The sequence below is a fragment of the Nerophis ophidion genome, linkage group LG03 (assembly GCF_033978795.1).
Source record: "Nerophis ophidion isolate RoL-2023_Sa linkage group LG03, RoL_Noph_v1.0, whole genome shotgun sequence".
Classification (NCBI taxonomy): Eukaryota; Metazoa; Chordata; class Actinopteri; order Syngnathiformes; family Syngnathidae; genus Nerophis; species Nerophis ophidion.
This window is the reverse complement of record NC_084613.1, coordinates 23,384,138-23,411,108: the sequence shown is the minus strand read 5'-3', so window position 1 is coordinate 23,411,108 and position 26,971 is coordinate 23,384,138. Positions and strand designations below refer to the sequence as shown.

The following is a 26,971-nucleotide window of genomic DNA, read 5'->3' as shown; positions in this document are numbered from 1 at the left end:
TACCAACTAAAAAATGCAATAGGTTTCTAGCTTGGTTGTAAAACAAAACATACAAATTGTTGTAATTGTCCCAGCTTTGACTGAGATTTGCCACAATTAAATTTTCATGCACATGTCATATCATATACATCAAATACATTCTCATTTCCTGAATCAACCACATTTCCCCCAGGGTCAGCAGCACTCATATTTTGAGGTAATACAACCTAAAAAATCAATAGAGATCTAGCTTGGATGTGGAACAAAACATACTAAATGTTGTAATTGTCCACACACATATTTTCATGCACATGTCATATCATATAGATCAAATACATTCATGTTTCCTGAATTAAACACATTTATCCTAGTGTCGGCAGCACTCGTGCTTTGTGGTACTACACGCTAAAAAATCAATAGAGTTCTAGCTTGGATGTGGAACAAAGCATACCAAATGTTGTTATTGTCCATAAACATATTTTCATGCACATGTCAAATACATTCACGTTTCCTGAGTCAACCACAATTCCCCCAGGGTCAGCAGCACTCATGCTTTGAGGTACTAACACTTAAAAAAAAAAATATAGTTCTAGCTTGAATGTGGAACAAAACATACCTAATGTTGTAATTGTCCACACACATATTTTCATGCACATGTCATATCATATACATCAAATACATTCATGTTTCCTGAATTAACCACACTTCCCGTCGTATCGGCAGCACTCATGCTTTGTGGTACTACAACCTAAAAAAATCAATAGAGTTCTTGCTTGGATGTGGAACCAAACGTACCAAATGTTGTAATTGTCCACCAACATAATATCATGCACATGTTATATCAGAGACATAAAATACTTTCATGTTTTCTAAATTAACCACATTTCCCCCAGTTCTGTCAGCACTCATGATTTGTGGTACTACAACCTAAAAATTGAATAGAGTTCTAACTTGGATGTGGAACAAAGCATAACAAATGTTGTAATTGTCCACAAACATATTTTCATGCACATGCCCACAAATATCGATTAAATACCTTATTTTTTTCTGAATTAACCACATTTCCCTCTGTGCTGGCAGCACTCATGCTTTGTGGTGATACCAACTAAAAAATGCAATAGGGTTGTAGTTTGTTTGTAAAACAAAACATAGAAATTGTTGTAATTGTCCCAGCTTTAACTCAGATTTTCCACAAATAAATTTTCATGCACATGTCATATAATATACATTAAATACATTCACATTTCCTGAATCAACCACATTTCCCCCAGGGTCGGCAGCACTCGGTCTTTGTGGTACTACAAGCTAAAAAATCAATAGAGTTCTAGCTTGGATGTGGAACCAAACATACCAAATGTTGTAATTGTCCACCAACATAATTTCATGCACATGTCATATCAGATACATAAAATACATTCATGTTTCCTGAATTAACCACATTTCCCCTAGTTTTGGCAGCACTCGTGATTTGTGGTACTACAACCTAAAAAATCAATAGAGTTCTAGCTTGGATGTGGATCAAAGCATACCAAATGTTGTAATTGTCCACAAACATATTTTCATGCACGTGTCATATCATATACATAAAATACATTAATGTTTCCTATATAAACCACATTTCTCCCAGTTCTGGCAGCACTCATGCTTTGAGGTAAAAAAAATAAAAACAAATAATAAAAGCCATCTTGTTTTTGTTCAAAATCAATAGGACTCTTGCTCTGAGTTCTTCCGATGTTATCGGTGCAATCCAAACTGGAGGGTAAAAAAAGATAATGATAACAAGCAAAGGAGCTAAAAAGAAGTCGCAGCCTAGTATTAAACTTAGCAGCTAAGTTCTATGGTTATCGTCACATTAGTGTAAGATGCTTTCAGTGAGCTTGTTAAACTCTTTTTATCTTTCCTCACGTTTGGCCTTGTCACCTCAGCACTGAAGAGATATTTAAAGAACTTTCAAGCCAGGCGTCGTGTTCATCTGCTCCTACTTACAGTAGGCGATGTTTGGGTGTGGGGGGAAAAAAACTTAATTTTCACGTCAGCTCAAGAGCGAGCCTCAGTCCTGACCTGCCGCTTGTCAAACGCAAACCTTCCGTCGACGTGAGGGAAGCGTCGTTTAGCAACGATTAATAGAAAGCGTCCCGGAGCGAGCTTACGTAACGTGACGTCTACGAGGGCGAGAAGGAGCTGCTCTTTAGTTACAGCGCGGCGATGAGCGGATTATTTGATATTTTTAAGACTCCACGCAAAATCATTTATTCCACTAAAGAAGAGAAAGCCACGCTGTTACGCAACGGAGCCGTAAGGACGCTAAAGGCGCGCAACGAGTGGGAGCTGGAATCACGACCTCTTTTATTGTTGGACTCATTAGAATGTTTGCAGACTTTCATTTCCCAACGTAACACAAACTTTTGACTCTGATGACGTCGCCGCACTCAACAAATTATTTTAATTGTAAACCACTCTCATATCTTTTTATTCCTTTATCATAGCAGCAAAATAAAACCCATGTGAATGATTAATGATATATATAACATACATTAACACCTGTTGTTTGCAATAAGAGGGGAATTCATAAGTCCCTACCTGACACATGAAACGTGACAAATTGGGGGGATTCAATACTCACTTAAGCCTCCAGATGGCAGTAGAGTGTTAAACATCTGAAAATACGTTTTGCGGAAAATCTAACTTCGACCAGAGCATCAGTTGCTATGTAGAGTGGCGCTTTCCATCATTTTCAGCAGACTGTATTCCCTTCCTCTCCCTTCCTCTCATGCGAGATCCACCCAGGAATGAGGCCATATGGATCCGTCCCCTACTGTAGTGTTCTTTGTTTCCATCCATCCATCCATCCATTTTCTACCGCTTATTCCCTTTTGGGGTCGCGGGGGGCGCTGGCGCCTATTTCAGCTACAATCGGGCGGAAGGCGGGTTACACCCTGGACAAGTCGCCACCTCATCGCAGGTTCTTTCTTTCCCCCTGGTAAAAAAATAATCTGTTCCAGAATCAAACGGTGGCCATAAATAAACCCTTTTTTTAGTTGCACAGGCAGGGTTTTAAGTCCCATTTTAACAGTTGCAACTCTCATCCAAGTAAAAAACTAAGTTAACCGCGTATTAAAACCCAAAATTATTGTACAAACCCAAAAATCAGTGAAATTGGCAGCTTGTTTAAATCGTATATAAAAACGGAATGCATGAATTTGCGAATCTTTTTCAACCTATATTCAATTGAACTGACTGCAAAAACAAGATACTTAACTTTCGAACTGGAAAAGTTTGTTATTTTTAGCAAATATTAGCTCATTTGGAATTTAATGCCTGGAACATGTTTCAAAAAAGCTGGCACAAGTGGAAAAAAAGACTGAGAAAATTGAGGAATGCTCATCAAACACTTATTTGGAACATCCCATAGGTGAACAGGCTAATTGGGAACAGGTGGGTGCCATGATTGGGTATAAAAGCAGCTTCCATGAAATGCTCAGGCATTCACAAACAAGGATGGAGCGAGGATCACCACTTTGTGAACAAATGCGTGAGCAAATTATCCAATAGTTTAAGAACAAAATTTCTCATCGAGCTATTGCAAGGAATTTAGGGTTTTCACGATCTACTGTCCGTAAAATCCTCAAAACTTTCAGAGAATCTGGAGAAATCACTGCAAGTAAGCGGCAATGCCTGTGACCTTTGATCTGTCAGCGGCTACTGCATCACCCATGGGCTCAGGAACACTTCAGAAAACCACTGTCAGTACCTACAGTTCGTCGCTACATCTGTAAGTGCAAGTTAAAACTCTACTATGCAAAGTGAAAGCCATTTATCAACAACACCCAGAAAGGCCGCCTGCTTCGCTGGACCCAGGCTCATTTAAGATGGACTGATGCAAAGTGAAAAAGTGTTTTGTGGTCTGACAAGTCCACATTTCAAATAGCTTTTGGAAATTGTGGACGTTGTGTCCTCCGGAGCAAAGAGGAAAAGAACCATCCAGACTGTTATAGGTGCAAAATTCAAAAGCCAGCATCTGTGATGGTATGGGGGTGTATTAGTGCCCAAGGCATGGGTAACTTACACATCTGTGAAAGCACCATTAATGCTGAAAGGTACATACAGGTTTTGGAGCAACATAGTTTGCCATCCAAGCATTGATCATTGACACCCCTGCTTATTTCAGCAAGACAAAGCCAAGTCACTTGTTACAACAGCGTGGCTTCATAGTAAATGAGTGCAGGTACTAGACTGGCCTGCCTGTTGTCCAGACCTGTCTCCCATTGAAAATGTGTGGTGCATTATGAAGCGTGAAATACCACAACGCCAAGAATGGGAAATAATTCCTCCTGAAAAACTTCAAAAATTGGTCTCCTCAATTCCAAAGCGTTTACTGAGTGTCGTTAAAAGGAAAGGCCATGTAACACAGTGGTAAACATGCCCCTGTGCCAACTTTTAGAAAATTGTTATTTGAAAAAAAAAAGCTTCTCAGTTCTAACATTAAATATCTTGTCTTTGCAGTCCATTCAATGGAATATAAGTTGAAAATGATTTACAAATCATTGTATTCTGTTTTTATTTACCAATTACACAACGTGCTTACTAAGCTGGTTTTGGGTTATGTATTTAAAATTTGCGATATCAACACCGAAAGTCAGTTCTGCAACCGAAAGTTGTTAGATTTAGGTTTTAAACAACTTTAGAGTCATATTACAACAACAATGGCAACAGAATAAGAACCTTACAGTGGTCACTTGAGATATTGCTTGACCGTGAATTTAGGACTACTTTTTTCCAACGCTTTGGACCCCGCGGCTTATAAAACGCCGCGGGTAAATTATGGCTTTTTCTTAGCCGTAGGCCAAAATGCAAATGTTTTTATTTCTCTAACTCAAATAAATTAAATAATTGGTCAGCATCCAGGCGCTTTATTTAGCTCTGCGTGTGCTTTAGAATGTCGCTGCTCAGCTGCTGGCCGTGATCACAATTTCGGTTCTGCCGCTCCCGTGTGGCGCTAACACACTCGTACATGAGCACATTTTCATTTTTCACGACCACTTTCTAACGCATTCCATTATTAAAGTTGAAGATAGTACTTTGTTTTACCTAATGAGATTTCACAATAAGAGCCTCTCTCGTTAATTAAGGGCTGCTTCCAATTAAAGTCCCCCCTTATTGTGTTTAAGGTTAATGAATGTGTGTGGAGCATTAAAGGACATTTTATTTTCATTGCCTAAGTGGCTGTGATGATATTTTGCCTGCCATGTCAGGTTTTTAATAAAGACCCCCATCCCTCAGGACATCACACCACTCTTTTTTTGTCGTCATGATGGATACAAAAAAAAAAAAAATGGCCGACGTTGCTCTTTTTAGCCAAATGACAGGTCTCGCCACTTTTATTGATCAACATCGACTTTCATGCTCCTCATTTCGTGGCGTCCGTGTGTGCGAGCTTCTCGTTAGTGCGCAGCGTGGAGTCAGAGTAACGACACACTCTGGTTCTCTCCTTCATGTTGCCACCAGCCTCTCATGTCGTTAACTACATCAGCATCTGGGGAACACCTGAATATGATGTACCTTCACGCTTCTTTTGGATTCTTGATGATCAGGGTTTTCTGCCGCCGATGGCCATACGGTTCATATTCACTTCAGCTTTTCACTCTATTTATGGTGTGCTACTGACCGTGTCGTGATAAAACGTACCGTTCTTATTAGGGTTGTCACGATACCAATATTTTTTTATTTCGATACTTTTTTAAGTATTGTATTTTTTTCCGCACTTCAAATCATTTCATTTTCTCAAAACTGACGCTGTGGCAGACTACATTTCCAGGTTACCGCACATTGTCAGCACCTTCCACGTCATCACCTGAAGACCAGCATGGCCCTCTCTCTCTATGGCCAGGAGAGTGAGGATGCATTGGCACTGTGTCGCGCTGAAGGCAGGAGCAAACGTGCTGTCAAAAAGACTATCTTACCCCTGTGTCGGCCAGCATAAATAGTCCTTAAGTTCCCCGCCTCATGTGGACAATAGCCGGAGAAATAGCTGCCAACAATCAAGAAAAATAGCCACCACCAATAAAAAAGAAATAGCCGCCCCCAACAAATAAAAAAAAGGCCGCTACCAAAGAAGAAGAAATAGCTGCCACCAATAAAGAAGAAATAGCTAGCACCAACGAAGAAGAAATAGGTGCCACCAATGAAAAAGAAATAGCCGCCACCAATGAAAAAGAAATAGCCGCCACCAATAATGACGAAATATTTCAATCCAACAAAGAAGAAATAGTAAAGAAACAGTGAAGAATTATAGCCACCACCAACGAAGAAGAAAGAGCCGTCACCAACAAATAAACAAATTGCCGCTATGAAGGAAGAAGAAATAGCTGCCACCAATAAAGAAGAAATAGCTAGCACCAAAAAAGAAGAAATAGCCGCTCCCAATGAAGAAGAAATAGGTGCTACCGATGAAAAATAAATAGCTGCCACCAATAATGAAGAAATAGCTCGCCCCAACAAAGATGAAATAGTAAAGAAACAGTAAAGAAAAATAGCCACTACCAACGAAGAAGAAATAGCGGCCAACATTAAAGGTCAAATAGCCGCCACCGAAGAAGAAGAAGTAGCCACCGACAATACAGTAAAATTGCAGCCACCCATAAAAAAGAAATATCTGCTACCAACGAAAAATAATTAGCTGCCACCAACAAAGGAAAAAAATTGCCGCTACCAAGGAAGAAGAAAAAGCCGCCACCAATGAAGAAGAAATAGCCGTCACCAACAAAGAATAACCACCACTAATGAAGAAGAACTAGCCGCTACCAATGAAGAAGAAATAGGTGCTACCAATGAAAAAGAAATAGCCGCCACCAACAATGAAGAATTAGTAAAGAAAAAAAGCCACCACCAACCAAGAAGAAATAACGGCCACCAATGAAGAAGAAATAGCCGCCACCAACAAAGAAAAACTAGCCACCGACAACCAAGAAAAATTGCAGCCACCCATAAAAAACAGTAAAGAAAAATAGCCACTACTAACGAAGAATAATTAGCCGCCACCAACAAAGAAACAAATTGCCGCCACCCAGGAAGAAGAAATAGCTGACACCAATGAAGAAGAAATAGCCGTAACCAACATGGAATAACCACCACTAATGAAGAACTAGCCTCTACCAATGAAGAAGAAATAGGTGCTATCAATGAAAAATAAATAGCTGCCACCAATGAAAAAGAAATATGTTACGATTTGGTGGGCGCATTGTGATGCGCGGAGGTGTCGGCCCCAAGATGCCAAAGACAGGAGCAAGCAGGAGTGGAGGTAGGAACCAGATTTAATAATAAAACACAACAAAACACTTGACAAAGGAAAAGAAAAGGTGTGCCACCGCACGGAAAGCTAAATGCTATTTGTAACGAGAGTAGAGTTCCAAAGTCCGTTAGCAGCGCGAGCAGAGCGCGCGAAAAGCTAAGCTAAAACTTAGCAGAGTGAAGCAATGAGGAATAACAATCGTAACTTGTTGCGTGAGCAAACGAAACAGCCAGGAGGAACTAAGGTAGCAGGTGGTCTTAAATACAACACAAATAATTCAAAACAGGTGTGCGTAGTGAGTCCGTGCAGGAGGCGTAATTAGGTTGCCATGGTGACAATACAAAACAAGGAAGTGTTAGCAACGGGTCCAAAACATGATCAAAACATAGGACAATACAAAAAAGACATAAACATGCTAGAGATGTGTGCTCCGGAAGCCGAATCACAACAAAATAGCCGCCACCAATAATGAAAAAATAGCTAGCCAACAAAGAATAAATAGCCGGCAACAGTAAAGAAAAATAGCCACCACCAACGAAGAAGAAATAACGGCCACCAATAAAGAGAAATAGCCGCCACCAACGAAGAAAAACTAGTCACCGACAACAAAGGAAAATTGCAGCAACTTATAAAAATGCAGTAAAAAAAATAGCCACCACCAACGAAGAATAATTAGCCTCCACCAACAAAGAAAAAAATTTCCGCCACCCAGGAAGAAGAAATAGATGCCACCAATGAAAAATAAATAGCCGCCACCAATAATGAAGAAATAGCTAGCCCCAAAAAATCAGAAAAAGCTGGCAAAGGTAAAGAAAAATATCCACCACCAACGAAGAAGAACTAGCCACCGACAACAAAGAAAAATTGGGGCCACCCATAAAAAACAGTAAAGAAAAAATATCCACCACCATCAAAGAATAATTAGCCGCCACCAACAAAGAAAAAAATTCCCACCACCAAGGAGGAAGAAATTGCCGCCACTAACAAAGAAGAAATAGTTGTCACCAACCAAGAAGAAACAACCAACACCGATAAAGAAGAAACAGCCGCCGCCAAAAAAGAAGAAATAGGTGCTACAGCAAAGCAGTGAGTCTCATGACCATAACAATCGTGTACAGCATTCAAAAGTTTGAAAAAAAAGCTGTTCTATTGTGCAAAGTTGGCTGCACGACAAATATGATAAAACATCTGCAGTCTCATGGTGTGGAAATGAAAGAGTGCCTGGTGTTTGACGAGCAGAATGAGGTCAAATCTAATTCTACATGTCCTTTGTGCCAACACGAGGCAGCAAACAGATGAATGCTAATGCTGATATTTGAACACATCAACTACAGAATGTGTCAATGTTGTTTCATGATATTTTTAAAGCACATAACTCTGAACACAATCTTGCAAGAAAATGAACTCCAGCACACCCCGGAAAAGAAAAGCAAAACATTTAAGTAAGTGACAGGATATTGTTAAATACTCTTTTTTTTGTCATTTTTGTCTGAGCTATTTTCATTGTTCAGTCCGTGAATATTTCCCTGATTAGGTTGGCAGGTAAGTAATTCAATAATTCATATTTAGTTTCTTTAATCTCAAGCTGATGTTTTTGTCTAATTAATAAAGGAAACATTTAGTCCAAAAATAACTGATTTAGAATCTGCAAACTTTCCTGTTGACAGTGTCTGCTTGGAAGCGGAATTAAGTATTGATGAATCGAATTGTTTAATGTCTTAAAGTTCTGATTCATCAGTACGGCCGGTTGATCTGTGACCGTGACTAAAAAAATATATAAATTTGGACAAACAAGTTGAAATTTTGTTTTACTATATATATATATATATATATATATATATATATATATATATACTGACTTTTTTTTGTTTTGATGTTTTTACCGTGAATTAACAGTGTTTTATATATATATATATATATATATATATATATATATATATATATATATATAAAACACTGTTAATATATATATATATATATCTATATAGATATATATATATATATACATATATATATATATATATATATATATATATATCTATATAGATATATATATATATATAGATATATGTATATATATATATATCTATATAGATATATATATAGATATATATATATATACAGTACAAGCCAAAAAGTTTGGACTCACCTTCTCATTCAATGTGTTTTCTTTATTTTCATGACTATCTACAATGTAGATTGTCACTGAAGGCATCAAAACTATGAATGAACCCATGGAGTTGTATGTACTTAACAAAAAACGGTGAAATAACTGAAACCGTGTTATATATTCTATCCATCCATCCATTTTCTGCCGCTTATTCCCTTTGGGGTCCCAGGGGGCGCTGGTGCCTATCTCAGCTACAATCGGGCGGAAGGCGGCGTACACCCTGGACAAGTCGCCCCCTCAACGCAGGACCAACACAAATAGACAGACAACATTCACAGTCACATTCACACACTAGGGCCCATTTAGTGTTTGCCAATCAACCTATCCCCAGGTGCATGTCTTTGGAGGTGGGAGGAATCTGGATTACCCAGAGGGAACCCACGCAGTCACGGGGAGAACATGTGAACTCCACCCAGAAAGATCCCGAGCTCGTGATTGAACTCACGACTACTCAGGACCTTCGTATTGTGAGGCAGACGCACTAACCGTTCCGCCACCGTGCTGCCCGACTATATATGTATATATATATATATATATATATATATATATATATATATATATATATATATATATATATAGGTGAGGGTGAAGTTGTATCCGCTGTCATCAAGTGCTTTCTGGTACGGGGGGGTTGCTTGGTCGAATTCAGCTTTGCTGGATGACAGCATCGATAGCCTTTTATTAATTCCGGTAGGTATTCTTTTTCGTGGTGGTGATGACAGCGGATACAACTTCACCCTCACCTATGAACCCACTCCAGGAAACCAACCAAAAAAGAGCAGAAAACGAAACAACATCATCTGGTACAATCCGCCATTCAGCAAAGACGTCTCAACCAACATCGGCCGCAAGTTCCTCACTCTGATCGACAAACACTTCCCCAAAGGCAACACCCTAAGAAAAGTATTCAACAAAAACAACATTAAATTGAGCTACAGCTGTATGAATAACATGCAACAAATCATTTCAAACCACAACAAAGCAATTGCAAATGGACCGCCTACCCCCAGACTAAACGACTCTGAAACCAATAATGAATGTAACTGTCGCAAGAAACCTGATTGCCCTCTCAACGGAGGGTGCTTACAGACATCAGTCGTTTACCAAGCAAAGGTAACACGCAAGGACATTAACACATCCGACACGTACGTAGGATTAACCGAAGGAGCGTTCAAAACAAGATGGAATAATCACAACGCCTCCTTTAGAAACCAGACTTTGCAGAATTCTACAGAACTCAGCAAACACATTTGGAACCTAAAAGACAATAATGTTGAATATTCAATAACATGGCAAATTCTTGCATCCAGCACACCTTACAACAGTGGTAATAAAAGATGCAACCTATGCTTAAAAGAGAAACTGTTTATTATATATCATCCAGATCTATCATCCCTCAACAAGCGCAGTGAAATCATTTCAACATGCCGCCACAGACGGAAACACCTCCTAGGTAACACATGAGCCAATCACCACACCCTACGCCTGCCTGTACCCACCCACTCTGTGCTCTATATAAACCATTGTATGTGAATGCTTCCATTAAAATCTCCTGATGATTGAGGGAACCCCTCATGAAACAGATCTGTAGAGATGAAGTAGTCTTGTGATTTTTTCCCACACCTACATATATATATATATATATATATATATATATATATATATATATACAGTGGGGCAAAAAAGTATTTAGTCAGCCACCGACAGAAGGTACACTTCAACTTTGTGAGACAGAATGTGAAGAAAAAAAAATCCAGGCATTCACATTGTAAGAATTTAAAATAATTTATTCGTAAATTATGGTGGAAAAAAGGTATTTGGTCAACCATTCAAAGCGACAAGTTGAGTTTATACCAAAAAGTTCTATTTTGGTTTCATCTGACCACATGACATTCTCCCAATCCTCTGCTGTATCATCCATGTATCCATTTTGGTATAAACTCAACTTGTCGTGTTTGGAAGAAGAAGAATACTGAGTTGCATCCCAAGAACACCATACCTACTGTGAAGCATGGGGGTGGAAACATCATGCTTTGGGGCTTTTTTTCTGCTATGGGAACAGGACAATTGATCCGTGTTAAGGAAAGAATGAATGGGGCCATGCATCGGGAGATTTTGAGCCAAAACCTCCTTCCATCAGTGAGAACTTTGAATGGTTGACCAAATACTTATTTTCCACCATAATTTACAAATAAATTATTTAAAATTCCTACAATGTGAATCCTTGGATTTTTTTCACATTCTGTCTCTCACAGTTGAAGTGTACCTCTGATGAAAATTACAGACCTCTGTCATCATTTTAAGTGGGAGAACTTGCACAATCTGTGGCTCACTAAATACTTTTTTGCCCCACTGTATATATACAAGAAATACTTGAAAAAATATACCCACACATAATCCCCATCTCCCGAATTCGGAGGTCTCAAGGTTGGCAAGTATGTGACGAGGCTTCCCTATCATACTTCTAATTGAATGTTTATTCCGGACATTAAAAAGCTGTGCAAAATATTACAGCCTGAGGAGTGGCGCCGACACGCTCAGTAAACACAAGCATGCAACCATATTACACCGGTAGACAGAGTAATATTTGAGGTTGAGATATGCTGACCACCTGCAGCCCGCAGTGCGCAGCAGACGTGACTCTGCACACCCAGACTGAAGGGAAGGTCGCGCTACCTCCGCCTGCCACCAGGGGGCCACATTGTGCTTCAGCCGTCTCTGCCCCTTAGTTGTATTTGTTTTTTGTTTTTTTTTAGGTCTCTGGCAGTGTGATAAACAAACAATGAAAACAGCGACGGCGAAGAGGAGGCGGGGGTGTTGACGAAGGGTCTGCTGTGTCGTGGGAGGGAGACAAACACTCGTTAGGCCCGAGAGGCGCTGCCGGTGTAACGTTAGCACAGTGAGAGGAGGTAGAAGGTAATCAATGATGGACCGTGGTGGTTTACTCGGGTGTCACGCGTCGTAAACGCAGGACAGTGTCGTAAACACGTGACGGTGTCGTAAAGGAAGACTGCGGAGGGCGCGGAGAACATTTCCGCCATTGTTTTGAATATTAGCCGCCTCCTGCCGAGGGCAAACAAGAATTCCACGCAGCGTTTTGAAACACAATTATGAATTATTAAATACGTGAACGTATCTTTGGGTAAGTAATTCAATATGTCTACAATTAATTATAATTGGAATTAAATACATACACGTGTTTTTAATAACTATTTTAATAAGGTGTTTAGAGGCCTACTGAAACCCACTACTACCCACTGTCTGATAGTTTATATATCAATGATGAAATATTAACATTGCAACACACGCCAATACGGCCTTTTTAGTTTATTAAATTGCAATTTTAAATTTCCCGGGACTTTTTTCTTGAAAACGTCGCGTAATGATGACGTGTACGTGTGACGTCACGGGCTGTTATGAGTATGAGCGCTGCGTACACACACAGCTAAAAGTCGTCTGCTTTAACCGCATAATTACACAGTATTTTGGAGAACTGTTTTGTTGAATCCTCTGCAATTTGTTCAATTAATATTGGAGAAGTCAAAGTATAGATAGATGGAATTGGGAAGCTTTAGCCACACAAACACAGGGTGATTCCTTGTTTAAAATTCACAGAGGTGAAACTTTGCTATGGATCACAGCGAACATGGATCCCGACCGAATGTCAACCAGCAGGTTTCGGCGAGAACATTTTGGTAAAACGTCGCTTTTTACCAGAGATCAGCTGAGTTTGTGCCGCCCATAAAGCTGCCGTTGACTTCCCTGAGACACTGCGCGTCATCACACCCGTGGACACACCCCTCCGACTATCAGGTACTGTAAAACTCAGTAAAACACTAGCAACACAATAGAAAGATAAGGGATTTCCCAGAATTATGCTAGTAAATGTGTCTAAAAACATCTGAATCCGTCCCAATGCAATCGCGTTTTTTTTATTTTTTTCCTAGTCCATCGCTATTAATATCCTCAAACACAAATCTTTCATCCTCGCTCAAATTAATGGAGAAATTGTCGTTTTCTCGGTCCGAATAGCTCTTTTTGTTGGAGGCTCCCATTATAATCAATGTGAATATGTGAGGACCCATCAACATGTGACGTCATCGTCTGCGACTTCCGGTAAAAGCAGGGCTTTTCTCTTAGCACCGCAAGCTGCAAACTTTATCGTGGATGTTCTCTACTAAATCCTTTCAGCAAAAATATGGCAATATCGCAAAATGATCAAGTATGACACATAGAATGGACCTGCTATACTCGTTTAAATAAGAAAATCTAATTTCAGTAGGCCTTTAAATGTGTGAATGTATATTTAGGTAAGTAATTCAATTTGTATACAATTAACTATAATTGGAATTAAATACATACACGTGTTTTTAAAAATAATTTTAATAATGTGTTTAATGTGAATTAAACATGTAATTATTTCATCATTGAGATTTGCCAATGTTTTTAAAAATTGTTAATTTCATAATTTGGATAATTATTTCACGGTTTATGTATTTCACAATTTATTTAATTTACTTAAAGGCCTACTAAAATGAGATTTTGTTATTTAAACGGGGATAGCAGGTCCATTCTATGTGTCATACTTGATCATTTTGCGATACTGCCATATTTTTGCTGAAAGGATTTAGTAGAGAACATCCACGATAAAGTTCGCAACTTTTGGTGCAAATAAAAAAGCCTTGCCTTTACCGGAAGTAGCAGACGATGACGTCACAAGGTTGAGGGCTCCTCACGTCCTCACATTGTTTATAATGGGAGCCTTCAGCAGCAAGACCTATTCAGACCGAGAAAACGACATTTTCCCTATTAATTTGAGCGAGGATGAAAGATTTGTGGATGATAATATTGATAGCGACCTGCATATACATGCTACTGGTTAGCATTGGCGATTTTACAAAGCTATTTTAACACTTCCAAATCTCGTAATTAAAACTACATCTAAGATGCACATTACAATCAAACAGCTGGTCTGTAGTAAGTAAAACACTTCATCCATCCATCCATCCATCCATCCATCCATTTCCTACCGCTTGTCCCCTTCGGGTTCGCAGGGGGTGCTGAAGCCTATCTCAGCTGCATTCGGGAGGAAGGCGGCGTACACCCTGGACAAGTCGCCTTCTCATTGCAGCTTCTTGTACAGTATAAACACTTTGTAGAGCTCAACACAACTGGCATATTCAACTTAATGGCAAGACTATCTCCTAGGGCTGCGAATCTTTGGGTGTCCTAGGATTCGATTCAATATCGATTCTTGTGGTCGCGATTTGATTATATATCGATTTTTTTTCGATTCAACACGATTTTCGGTTAAAAAACGATCATTTTCCGATTCAAAACAATTTTTTATTTATTTAATACATAGGATTCCAGCAGGATTTACCCCAGTCTGCTGACATGCTAGCAGAGTAGTAGATAAAAAAAAAAAAAAGCTTTTAGAATTGTAAAGGACAATGTTTTATCAACTGATTGCAATAATGTAAATTTGTTTTAACTATTAAACGAACCAAAAATACGACTTATTTTATCTTTGTGAAAACATTGGACAGGGTTTGTTGTCAAGCTTATGAGATGCGATGCACTGTGACACTATTGTTCTTTTTTTTATTTTTACAAATGTCTAATGATAATGTCAATGAGGGATTTTTAATCACTGCTATGTTGAAATTATAACTAATATTGATACTGTTGTTGATCATGTAAATTTTTGTTTCACTTCTTTTGGTTTGTTCTGTGTCGTGTTTGTGTCTCCTTTCAATTGCTCTGTTAAGTTGCAGTTTTGAGTGTTGCTGGGTCAGGTTTGGTTTTGGAATTTGATTGCATTGTTATGGTATTGCTGTGTATTGTTTTGTTGGATTGATTGAAAAAAAAATATATGTATATTTTTTTAGAAATCGCGATTCGTATTCGAATCAATTTTTTCCCACACTCCTACTATCTCCTGAACACTGCCACACACGGTAATATATACACTACTGCCAACGTCTTGAAACTGCTACTGCATGCAAAGTCTACTATATAATATTTGCAAATGAGACTCAGAAGTAGGGATGTATACCAAGTACCGGTAGATTTTGGTATCAATTCCTGACATAACAAACATGGTAGCCTTGTTTGGCATAAATAGCAAGTGTTGATTAAAGGCAATCCCTGCTGTGAGATGTTGCATGATGTTGGTGGCGTACAACCTCTTGTACCATTTAAAAAGGTAACACAATTATTTTTTTCAAATATTTTTTTACACCAATTACATATAGTACAAATGAGAGTACTGATTAATACAGGTATCGGTAAGGAATATCGATATTGGTATCGGTATTGATAAATCCTAATGATGTACACCCTGAATCAGAAGTGTAAGAAAACAAGTCTCTTGAATACTGGTATCGATTCCCAGGTACCGCTACTTGGTACCCATTCCTAAAATCCCAAAATTAAATATTTCCACATTTGGTGCAACTTCTTGTCTATGGGGTGGGATTGATTATTCCACTTGCTGACATTTACACGTGTCTTCATTTTTCCTTATAATGTATTGTATGATTATGCTTTAGTTGTCTACAAACTGTATATCATTTAACCATGATGTAATGTGAGCCGGTAGATTAGCACCTCCAGTAGGCCCTTGCAGACCTACAGTGTAGTCAGTGATGTCACTCTGCAGCCTTTGATTGATTGATTGAGACTTTTATTAGTAGATTGCACAGTACAGTACATATTCCGTACAATTGACCACTAAATGGTAACACCCGAATACGTTTTTCAACATGTTTAAGTCGGGTTTTACGTATCACGGTCATGTGACCGCCTGACTCTGTTTGATTGGTCCAACGTCACCAGTGACTGCATGTGATTGGCTGAGGTCGCTGAGGTAGTTAAAAAGCTCCTCGGCGGCAAGGCCCCGGGGGTGGATGAGATCCGCCCGGAGTTCCTTAAGGCTCTGGATGCTGTGGGGCTGTCTTGGTTGACAAGATTCTGCAGCATCGCGTGGACATCGGGGGCGGTACCTCTGGATTGGCAGACCGGGGTGGTGGTCCCTCTCTTTAAGAAGGGGGACCGGAGGGTGTGTTCCAACTATCGTGGGATCACACTCCTCAGCCTTCCCGGTAAGGTTTATTCAGGTGTACTGGAGAGGAGGCTACGTCGGATAGTCGAACCTCGGATTCAGGAGGAACAGTGTGGTTTTCGTCCTGGTCGTGGAACTGTGGACCAGCTCTATACTCTCGGCAGGGTCCTTGAGGGTGCATGGGAGTTTGCCCAACCAGTCTACATGTGCTTTGTGGACTTGGAGAAGGCATTCGACCGTGTCCCTCGGGAAGTCCTGTGGGGAGTGCTCAGAGAGTATGGGGTATCGGACTGTCTTATTATGGCAGTCCGATCCCTGTATGATCAGTGTCAGAGCTTGGTCCGCATTGCTGGCTGTAAGTCGGACACGTTTCCAGTGAGGGTTGGACTCCGCCAAGGTTGCCCTTTGTCACCGATTCTGTTCATAACTTTTATGGACAGAATTTCTAGGCGCAGTCAAGGCATTGAGGGGTTCCGGTTTGGGATTAAGTCTCTGCTTTTTGCAGACGATGTAGTCCTGTTGGCTTCATCTGGCCGGGATCTTCAGCTCTCACTGGATCGGTTCGCAGCCGAGTGTGAAGCGGCCGGAATGAGAATCAGCACCTCCAAATCCGAGTCCATGGTTCTCTCCCGGAAAAGGGTGGAGTGCCATCTCCGGGTTGGGGAGGAGACCCTGCCCCAAGTGGAGGAGTTCAAGTACCTAGGAGTCTTGTTCACGAGTGAGGGAAGAGTGGATCGTGAGATCGACAGGCCGATCGGTGCGGCGTCTTCAGTAATGTGGACGTTGTACCGATCCGTTGTGGTGAAGAAGGAGCTGAGCCGGAAGGCAAAGCTCTCAATTTACCGGTCGATCTACGTTCCCATCTTCACCTATGGTCATGAGCTTTGGGTGATGACCGAAAGGATAAGATCACGGGTACAAGCGGCCGAAATGAGTTTCTTCCGCCGTGTGGCGGGGCTCTCCCTTAGAGATAGGGTGAGAAGCTCTGTCATCCGGGAGGAACTCAAAGTAAAGCCGCTGCTCCTCCACATGGAGAGGAGCCAGATGAGGTGGTTCGGCCATCTGGTCAGGATGCCACCCGAACGCCTCCCGAGGGAGGTGTTTAGGGCACGTCCAACCGGTAGGAGGCCACGGGGCAGACCCAGGACACGTTGGGAAGACTATGTCTCCCGGCTGGCCTGGGAACGCCTCGGGATCCCCCGGGAAGAGCTAGACGAAGTGGCTGGGGAGAGGTAAGTCTGGGCTTCCCTACTTAGGCTGCTGCCCCCGCGACCCGACCTCGGATAAGCGGAAGAAGATGGATGGATGGATGGAACTTGTTTAATTCGGGGTCCACGTTAATCAATTCATGGTAAGCCGTCGGTGCTTGGTATATTTACTTTTTAATCGCTCTGACAATGTACTTTGTAAAACATAGTTTTTTTTGGGACCATAAGCTTCATTTCTGCATATAATAACCTTCGTTGAGTTTATATGAGTCATATTTTACTCTTTTTGAATAGTTGTGTTAATTTGTGGACCTTATTTCGTCAAGTGTTTTTTTTTTTGTGACACAGCCACAAGGACATAATTGGCCATTAGGCCAGGGGTCAGCAACATAAAATGTTGAAAGAGTCATATTGGACCACAAATACAAAAAAGTAATCGGTCTGGAGCCGCAAAAGATTAAAAGCCTTTTTATAAGTGTTATAATGATGGCAACACATGATGCAAGTGTCTCTATTAACTATATTAGTCTACTATCAAAAATACTTTAAATGTCTTATATTAGTGTTATAATGGTGGCAACACATGATGTAAGTGGCTAATTGATGATGGTGGGTTGTACTTGTATAGCGCTTTTCTAACTTCAAGGTACTCAAAGCGCTTTGACACTATTTCCACATTCACACACTGATGGAGGGAGCTGCCATGCAAGGCGCTAACCAGCACCCATCAGGAGCAAGGGTGAAGTGTCTTGCCCAATGACAAAACGGCAGTGACTAGGATGGCCGAAGCAGGAATCGAACCTGCAACCCTCTGGTTGCTGACACGGCCGCTCTACCAACCGAGCTATACCACCCCCTATTTATAGCTATATTAGCCTGCTATCAAAATGACAAGGCTGACACAAATCTACGTAGACAAAAATGTTGAAATGTAATATATTTTTTACACATTTTTAAAACATTGGAAAACATTACTAAAACTTCTCAGTGGGTGAGATAACTCCTGGAAATGACTATCTTAGAATGGCCAAAGGTATAGATGTGTGTGTCCAAGTTAAAGGAAACGGCCGGCTGTCTTCTTGTCATGGATCTATTACAATCTTTGCAAGCTGTGTAACATTTGCTGTGGTCTGGAACAACATGGCACAAAAAAAAATACCCAAAATACAGGCAATATTACATACAAATAATGCGTCATGGGACATGCAAATATAAATTACATACACAGAGGAAATAAGTAACGAAAATTAAATGAGCTCAAATATATTTACAAACAAGGCATAATGATGCAATATGTACTTGCAGCTAACCTAATTAGCATGTTAGCATCAATTAGCTTGTTGTCATGCACTGACCAAATATGCCTGGTTAGCACTCCCAACAAGTCAATAACATCAACAAAGCTCACCTTTGTGCATTCACACACCGTATAAAATGTTTGGTGGACAAAATTAGACAAAGAAGGCGTGGCATAAAACAGGTCTTTCTGTGGCAGCGTCGGAGAAAGTTGTACATGTAAACAAACTGTTGAGTCACAGTCCACACAACAGCGAGTTCAAGGGCCGCAGAAATTAGTAGGACAAAGCGACGCTTGCTAAATACTCTCATCAGTGAAGCAAAAAATGTTATCATATTAAACAGTGGGCTTTTTAACAATTAGGAATGTTTGTGTCGTGTTTGTCCCATTACAGAAACCATATTTCGACAAAAAACATATTTTTCACCTCATTTCCATACATTTTTGAGAAAGCTCCATGGATTCACCAAGGCGCCGCTAAAGAGCCGCGGTTTGCTGATGCACGCATTAGGCTAACGAGGAGCTAACTGTGTCTTTTCCTGTTTTGTTTGTTCCCCCACAGATGTTGGAGGTGTGTTGCTACTGTGAGAAGCCAACGTATGTCTGGGACCATCAGAATAAACTGCTACTACAATCAAAATCGACGTCTGAGATCCATTAAACGGTAAGCCAGTTCTCAATTTATATATATTGTACACTGTTTTTCTTTTGATAGTGCGCTTTGTTGTATCACTACATGACCATATCGTTCGATTCACCTGAGGTGTGGACGGAGCACAAGTCGGTGGGTGGGCTGACAATGGATAGGGACGCTGTAGTAGAAGCGCGCAGGAAGAAGAGATTAAGGGAAGGAGAATACAGCATCGACAGTTACACAGCTCCAGTGGAACCTTTGTTTGTGGAAATAAAATCCCCACAGGGCTTCTTGTGTGTTTTTGCTTCTGCATCTCTTTGCACTTGGAGATGCGCTGTTGCCGCTTGTGTTTGCATGTGTGTGGCAAACAATGTGATTGTCATACAGCCAGAGGTGTGTGTTATTGTCTGTGTGTGTGTGTGTGTGTGTGTGTGTGTGTGTGTGTGTGTGTGTGTGTGTGCGCGCGCGTGTGTTTGAAGGGAAGCAGCTGTGTATCTGACAACACGCCAGCCAGACGGCAGTGCCAGGGTGTTTTCTGAGGCCCGAGGCAGAGAAATATAGAACTCAGCTTGTTTATCTGTGATGGATATGAGTGGCATCACAAGTGTGTGTGCGTGTGTGTTCTTTGTTTGTGTGATTCGAAGATGCTCTTTTTGGGTGCGTGTCTGCTTTAAGCGTCACTTCTTCCCGTTTATGCCGCAGAAGTTGATGTGAGAGGCCCGGCTCAGTCTGCTGACGCAAGGTCAAACTCACAGAGTCTCAGGACGCGTGGAAACAGATGTTCCCCCAACACACACACACACACACACACACACACACACACACACACACACACACACACACACGCACACACACACACACACGCACACACACACACACACACACACACACACACACACACACACACACACACACACGCACACACACGCACACACACGCACACACACACACACACACACACACAGACACACACACACACACACACACACACAAAACACAAAGCGCTGATGGCAGCAGTGTGTCGGGTCGAGATCAGATGATATTCATTGCACGGTTCTCACTGTCTGGTATTCAGCTTCTTTATTTATCTATTTTGAAGTGTGTTTACATTTAATGCGTAAATAAAACACAAATACGATACATTACATCAGTGGTGTCCAAACCTTCTGAAATATATGCCGTGTGCATGTATGTATATGTATGAATTCTTATATGTGTGTGCGTGTACGGTATACCGGTATTAGTATTACTAATGAATCATTTTTGGTACTATATCGCCTCTGAAAAGGTCCCCAGTCTGCAGTGTTGTAGCTACTTATAAATCACTAATACTCCCTTCCATGGCGACAAATAAAGTGAGTTTCTTACAAGTAGCATCCCTGCAGGACGAGTAATAGCTAAACATGCTTCACTACACACCGTAGCTCACCGGCGTCACGATGTAAACAAACGCCATGGGTGGATCTACACTTAACATCCACTGTAATGATACCAAGTACAGTAGCGTATCTAGTCGATACTACCATGATTACCTGGATATTTTTTTGGCATCACAGCATCTTCTTTCGTTTTTTTTAAATGTATATAATGTTTATTAACTCAGGAAATATGTCCCTGGACACATGAGGACTTAGATTATGACCAATGTATGATTCTGTAACGACTTGGTATCGAATTCATACTCACATTTGTGGTATCATCCAAAACTAATGTAAAGTATCAAACAACAGAAGAATAAGTGATTATATATATATATATAAATAAACATATGTATTTGTGTGTGTGTATGTATATAACATATACATATATATGCATATATATGTGTGTGTGTGTGTGTAAATATACGTGTGTGTATATATATACATATTTGTAAAATGCTAACTAAGAGTAGCGTTTATATGGCAGATCCAATGCAAATTAGCATAAAGTTAATTTAATGTATTTAACGCATTTGTTTTACGTGGGAATTAAGTTATTTTGTATCGTTTGTAAATCATACCATACTTTATTCCTGCATGTTCAGTTTTACTGTGTAATTACCGTATTTTTCGGAGTATAAATCGCTCCGGAGTATAAGTCGCATCTGCCGAAAACGCATAATAAAGAAGGAAAAAAACATAGATAAGTCGCACTGGAGTATAAGTCGCATTTTTGGGGGAAATTTATTTGATAAAACCCAACACCAAGAATAAACATTTAAAAGGCAATTTAAAATCAATCAATCAATCAATCAATCAATCAATGTTTATATGTTACATGTTTTTTTATGTTGCACGAATGCACCAAGTAAAATTCCTAGTTTGTGAACACGTTCCCAATCAACCAATCCATGTTTATTTAAATAGCCCTAAATCACAAGTGTCTCAAAGGGCTGCACAAACCACAACGACATCCTCGGTAGAGCCCACATAAAGGCAAGGAAAACTTACACTCAGTGGGACGTCAGTGACGGTGACAATGATGTCTGAGAAACCTTGGACAGGACCGCATATGTGGGCAGGACACCTACAACTCCAACAATAATACAGTAGAATGTGATAAAAAATACAGTACTTTATTAATCAAAAATAATATAAAGCATTGAAGTATAAATGCGTGTGTTGTGGAAAGAAAGTTGTACTCTTATGTCCTTCGAGCTGCGACACATCATCAGCAGCTTCTCGAAATTTTCATGGATACATGTCCCCCGTTTAGATATTATTACAACGTCCTTAGATGGCGTCATCGACTCATTCTCCTTCTTTATAGTGCGTACCAGCAGTGCTTCGCTCCAACTGCTTCAACAAGTTAGCCATGTTTTTGATGATTTATCTATTTTAATTAGGGCTGAGCGATATTGCCTTTTTTTAATATCCTGATATTTTTAGGCCATATCGCGATGTACGATACATATAACGATATTTTGCCTTGGCCTTGAATTAACACTCGATGCATATAGTCACAGCAGTATGATGATTCTATGTGTATACATTAAAACATTCTTCTTCATACTGCATTATTACATGCTACTTTTAAACTTTCATGCAGAGAGGGAAATCACAACTATGTCAATTGACCAAAAGTGTATTTATTAAAGTTATTAAGCAATGGCACAAACATTCAAGTCATTTCCAAAACATAAATTGCAAGATTGTCAGAGACATTTTAAGTGTCGAATAAAAATGAGCTGCATAATAGGAAATCAAATAGTATTCGTCCTTCAATATGTGGTAGGTTTCGACGTTTATGAAATTATTTTCATACTCTAGCGAGTGACTTTACAAATGATGCTACATATTAGCAGTAATGTTACTTTTTATAGCAACGCTTTTCCCACCCACACTTGACAAATTACGGTCTGTTCGACATATTCCCACTTGAAGCCGAACCACCGCCAGACGATAGACCCCCTGCTATTTTTATTGGGAATTAAGTCTTCCTTCATTTGTTGCCAGATCCGCACTTTCGTTTTCTCGTACAGCTACGTTAGCAGCTAACGTTAGCCACGCCGCTACCTCTCTGCTCTGCTAGGGCGTGTATGTGACCTGTGACGTGACAGTTTGTGACGTATGTAAGAATGTGCGCCTGCTTGTCTGCGAGAGAGAGACACGGGAAAGAGCGAGGAGAGCCTGAAGTGTACGCCCGCAGCTAAAAGTCCTGCTTGAGAACGTATACTCGAGTATTACGATATATAGTCATTTTCTATATCGCACAGAGACAAACCCGCGATATATCGTATATATCGATATATCGCCCAGCCCTACTTTTAATTAAACAAATGTCATCCACTTCTCTTTCTCAGCACTTTCCTTCACACGCACATTCTTTTTTCCCATGGTTCAAAAAAAAGAGTTGTGTCACTCTCTAGCTATAAGCTAATGCTAAGGAGTACAAACCCCGTCTCCATATGAGTTGGGAAATTGTGTTAGATGTAAATATAAACGGAATACAATGATTTGCAAATCATTTTCAACCCATACTCAGTTGAAAATGCTACAAAGACAACATATTTGATGTTCAAACTTTTTGCAAATAATTATTAACTTTAGAATTTTATGCCAGCAACACGTGACAAAGAAGTTGGGAAATGTTGCAATAAATACCGATAAAGTTGAGAAATACTCATCAAACACTTCTTTGGAACATCCCACAGGTCTGCAGGCTAATTGGGAACAGCTGAGTGCCATGATTGGGTATAAAAGCAGCTTCCATGAAATGCTAAGTAATTCACAAACGAGGATGGGGCGAGGTTCACCAATTTGTAAGCAAATTGTCGAACAGTTTTAGAACAACATTTCTCAACGGGCTATTGCAAGGAATTTGGGAATTTCACCATCTACTGTCCGTAATACCATCAAAAGGTTCAGAGAATCTGGAGAAATTACTACACGTAAGCGGTGATATAACAGACCTTCGTTCCCTCAGGCAGTACTGCATCAAAAAGCGACATCAGTGTGTAAAGGATATCACCACATGGGCTCAGGAACAATGTCAGTAACTACAGTTGGTTGCTACATCTGTAAGTGCAAGTTAAAACTCTGCTATGCAAAGCGAAACCCATTTATCAACAACACCAAGGAACGCCGCTGGCTTTGCTGGGCCCGAGCTCATCTAAGATGTACTGATGCAAAGTGGAAAAGTGTTCTGTGGTCTGACGAGTCCACATTTCAAATTATATTTGGAAACTTTGTACGTGGTATCCTCCGGAACAAAGAAGAAAATAACCATCCGGATTTTAATAGGCGCAAAGTTCAAAAGCCAGCATTTGTGATGGTATGGGGGTGCATTAGTGCCCAAGGCATGGGTAACTTACACATCTGTGAAGGCACCATTAATGCAGAATGGTCTTTACAGGTTTTGAAGCAACATATGCTGTCTTCCAAGCAACATTATCATGGATGTCCCTGCTTATTTCAGCAAGACGATGCCAAGCCACGTGTTACAACAGCATTGTTTCGTAGTAAAAGAGTGCGGGTACTTTCCTGGCCCACCTGCAGTCCAGACCTGTCTCCCATCGAAAATGTGTGGCACAGTATGAAGCGTAAAATATGACAGCGGAGACCCCCGATTGTTGAACGACTAAAGCTCTACATAAAACAACAATGAAAAAGAATTACACTTTCAAAGCTTCATCAATTAGTTTCATCAGTTCCCAAAACGTTTATTGAGTGTTTTTAAAAGAAAATGTGATGTAACACAGTGGTGAACATGCCCTTTCCAAACTACTTTGGCACGTGTTGCAGCCAAGAAATTCTAAGTTAATTATTATTTGCAAAAAAAAAATAAAGTTTATGAGTTTGAACATTTAATATCTTGTCTTTGTAGTGCATTCAACTGAATATGGGTTGAAAAGGATTTGCAAATCATTGTATTCAGTTTATATTTACATCTAACACAATTTTCCAACTCATATGGAAACGGGGTTTGTAAATACAGGTGTTTTGAGCGGCTGTAACGTACATTCGTTTGCTCACACTTTTGCCGGCAGTTTAAGGAATAACAATTAGCCAAGAGACAGCTCGTATGTCATAAACAAACATTAATCTAGCTACCATTGTATCACTGAAGTTTGGGTTAAACTGTAGAAACCCGCGGCAGGCGCGAATCAAACGTAGTGATGAACACTACTGCTGCACCTTTTATGGCGTAGAATATTTCATTAGAATTGGAACTCAGAGGTTAGCTTTTTACGGCCATTCATGGCTCTTATAAAATCAATAGACAAATGCGATGAAGGTGAATAAGACTCTGGGACAAAATAAAGAAAATACGTTTTTTATTTGACCAGTATAAATAAGCCATGAGGGACCAAACCTTTAATTTCCTGGCCTTTATTTACTTAACATTTATGTTGACTATACAGCAGAACATGGATTAAAAATACTGCTATGCACATAAATAACATCTCAGGGATCTTATCTTTACTGTTGTGTTTACTTTTCATTGACTAAACATGCGCTATGAAAGGAATGGAATAACTTTATCGTCATTGCACTTAAAAAGTACAAATACATTTTGTTTACAGTATAAACTGTCCAAGGACAGATAAACAATGACATGGTGGACAAAACAGTAAGACTAATGGGTGCCACAAGGGCGGCACACCGTGAAAAAAGGTAGGGAAAAAGGTAAATCTAGGGCGAGGAGTACGGCAAATCCCAAAGTAAGCTCCAGTGCGTGTGTGGGTGTGTGTCCGTGTTGTATTTCTACCCTTCTTGAGACATCAACATTGATTGATTGATTGATTCAGAAGTTTATTGACATCTTAAAGAATTGAATCCATGTAATGCTTTAAGTCCGCCCTGAGATCGGTAGGTTGGGAGTTCAAATACCAAAGACTTTAAAAATGGGACCGATTACTTCTCTGCTTGGCACTCAGCATCAAGGGTTGGAATTGGGGCTTAAATCACCAAAAATGATTCCCGGGCGCGGCACTGATGCTGCCCACTGCTCCCCTCACCTCCCAAGGGGTGATCAAGGGTGATGGGTCAAATGCAGATAATAATTTCGCCACACCAAGAGTGTGTGTGACAATCATTGGTACTTTAACTTTAACTTTAACTTTGAAAAGGCAAATGGATGGCACAAAAAGCCAAAAGGTTTGTTTCCATTGTGGTCCATTAGATATTCATCACATTTGATACATTCAATAATAGAACATAGATAACCTGTAATATTTATATAACAAATTATGTAAAAAAATGGATTCATCATGTACATATACACACTACACGTCAGGTGATTTGAAAAACAATATATACAAAAAATGGGGAGGAGGAAATACTATGTACATGACTATGAACATGTTGACTCCAAGAGTGTGCAAAACAGAATGAGAAAATATTTACATACACTATATCCTCATAGAAACCTGCTTGATGTTTCGGAAAGTTGCTGGGGATCAATTTTGTTTCAGATCAGACAGAGGTTTTGCTGAGCCATGATTTTATGGCAGTTTTAAAAATTAGTAGGGAAGTTCGGATTTTAAACTCTGTTGGTATTGCATTCCACTGTGGTGGCAAAATAGTAGAATGCATTTTTTCCCATGAGGGTCTTCAATTTTGGGGGGGACGAGGTCTGAGGAACTCCCACTTGCGAAGTACCTGTGAGCACCACTTACTCTGGTGGAATAGTTTGACAGGTACTTGGGGACAGTTTCTCTGAGTATTTTGAATACCAGGCACTTTGCGATTTGGTGTACTGTTTCCTCAACTCCAAGCCATCCCAATTTGGTAAAGTGGGCTTGAGTTAGGTGAGTCCTGTATGGGAGATTGAGCAGGAGTCTCACCAGCTAGTTTTGGGAAGTTTGCAGTTTTATTTTTAGTGGCTTGGGGATACTGGTGAACCCAG

General features: G+C 40.1%; 1 long non-coding RNA gene across 1 annotated transcript in view; it reads left to right on the top strand.

The window, feature by feature from the left end:
* Positions 1–26,971, top strand: part of LOC133548731 (uncharacterized) — an 88,964-nt gene that overhangs the window by 12,079 nt on the left and 49,914 nt on the right. Inside the window, exon 2 of the long non-coding RNA XR_009805927.1 lies at positions 19,571–19,672. This is a non-coding gene — a long non-coding RNA (uncharacterized LOC133548731). The remainder of the gene's footprint in view (positions 1–19,570; positions 19,673–26,971) is intronic.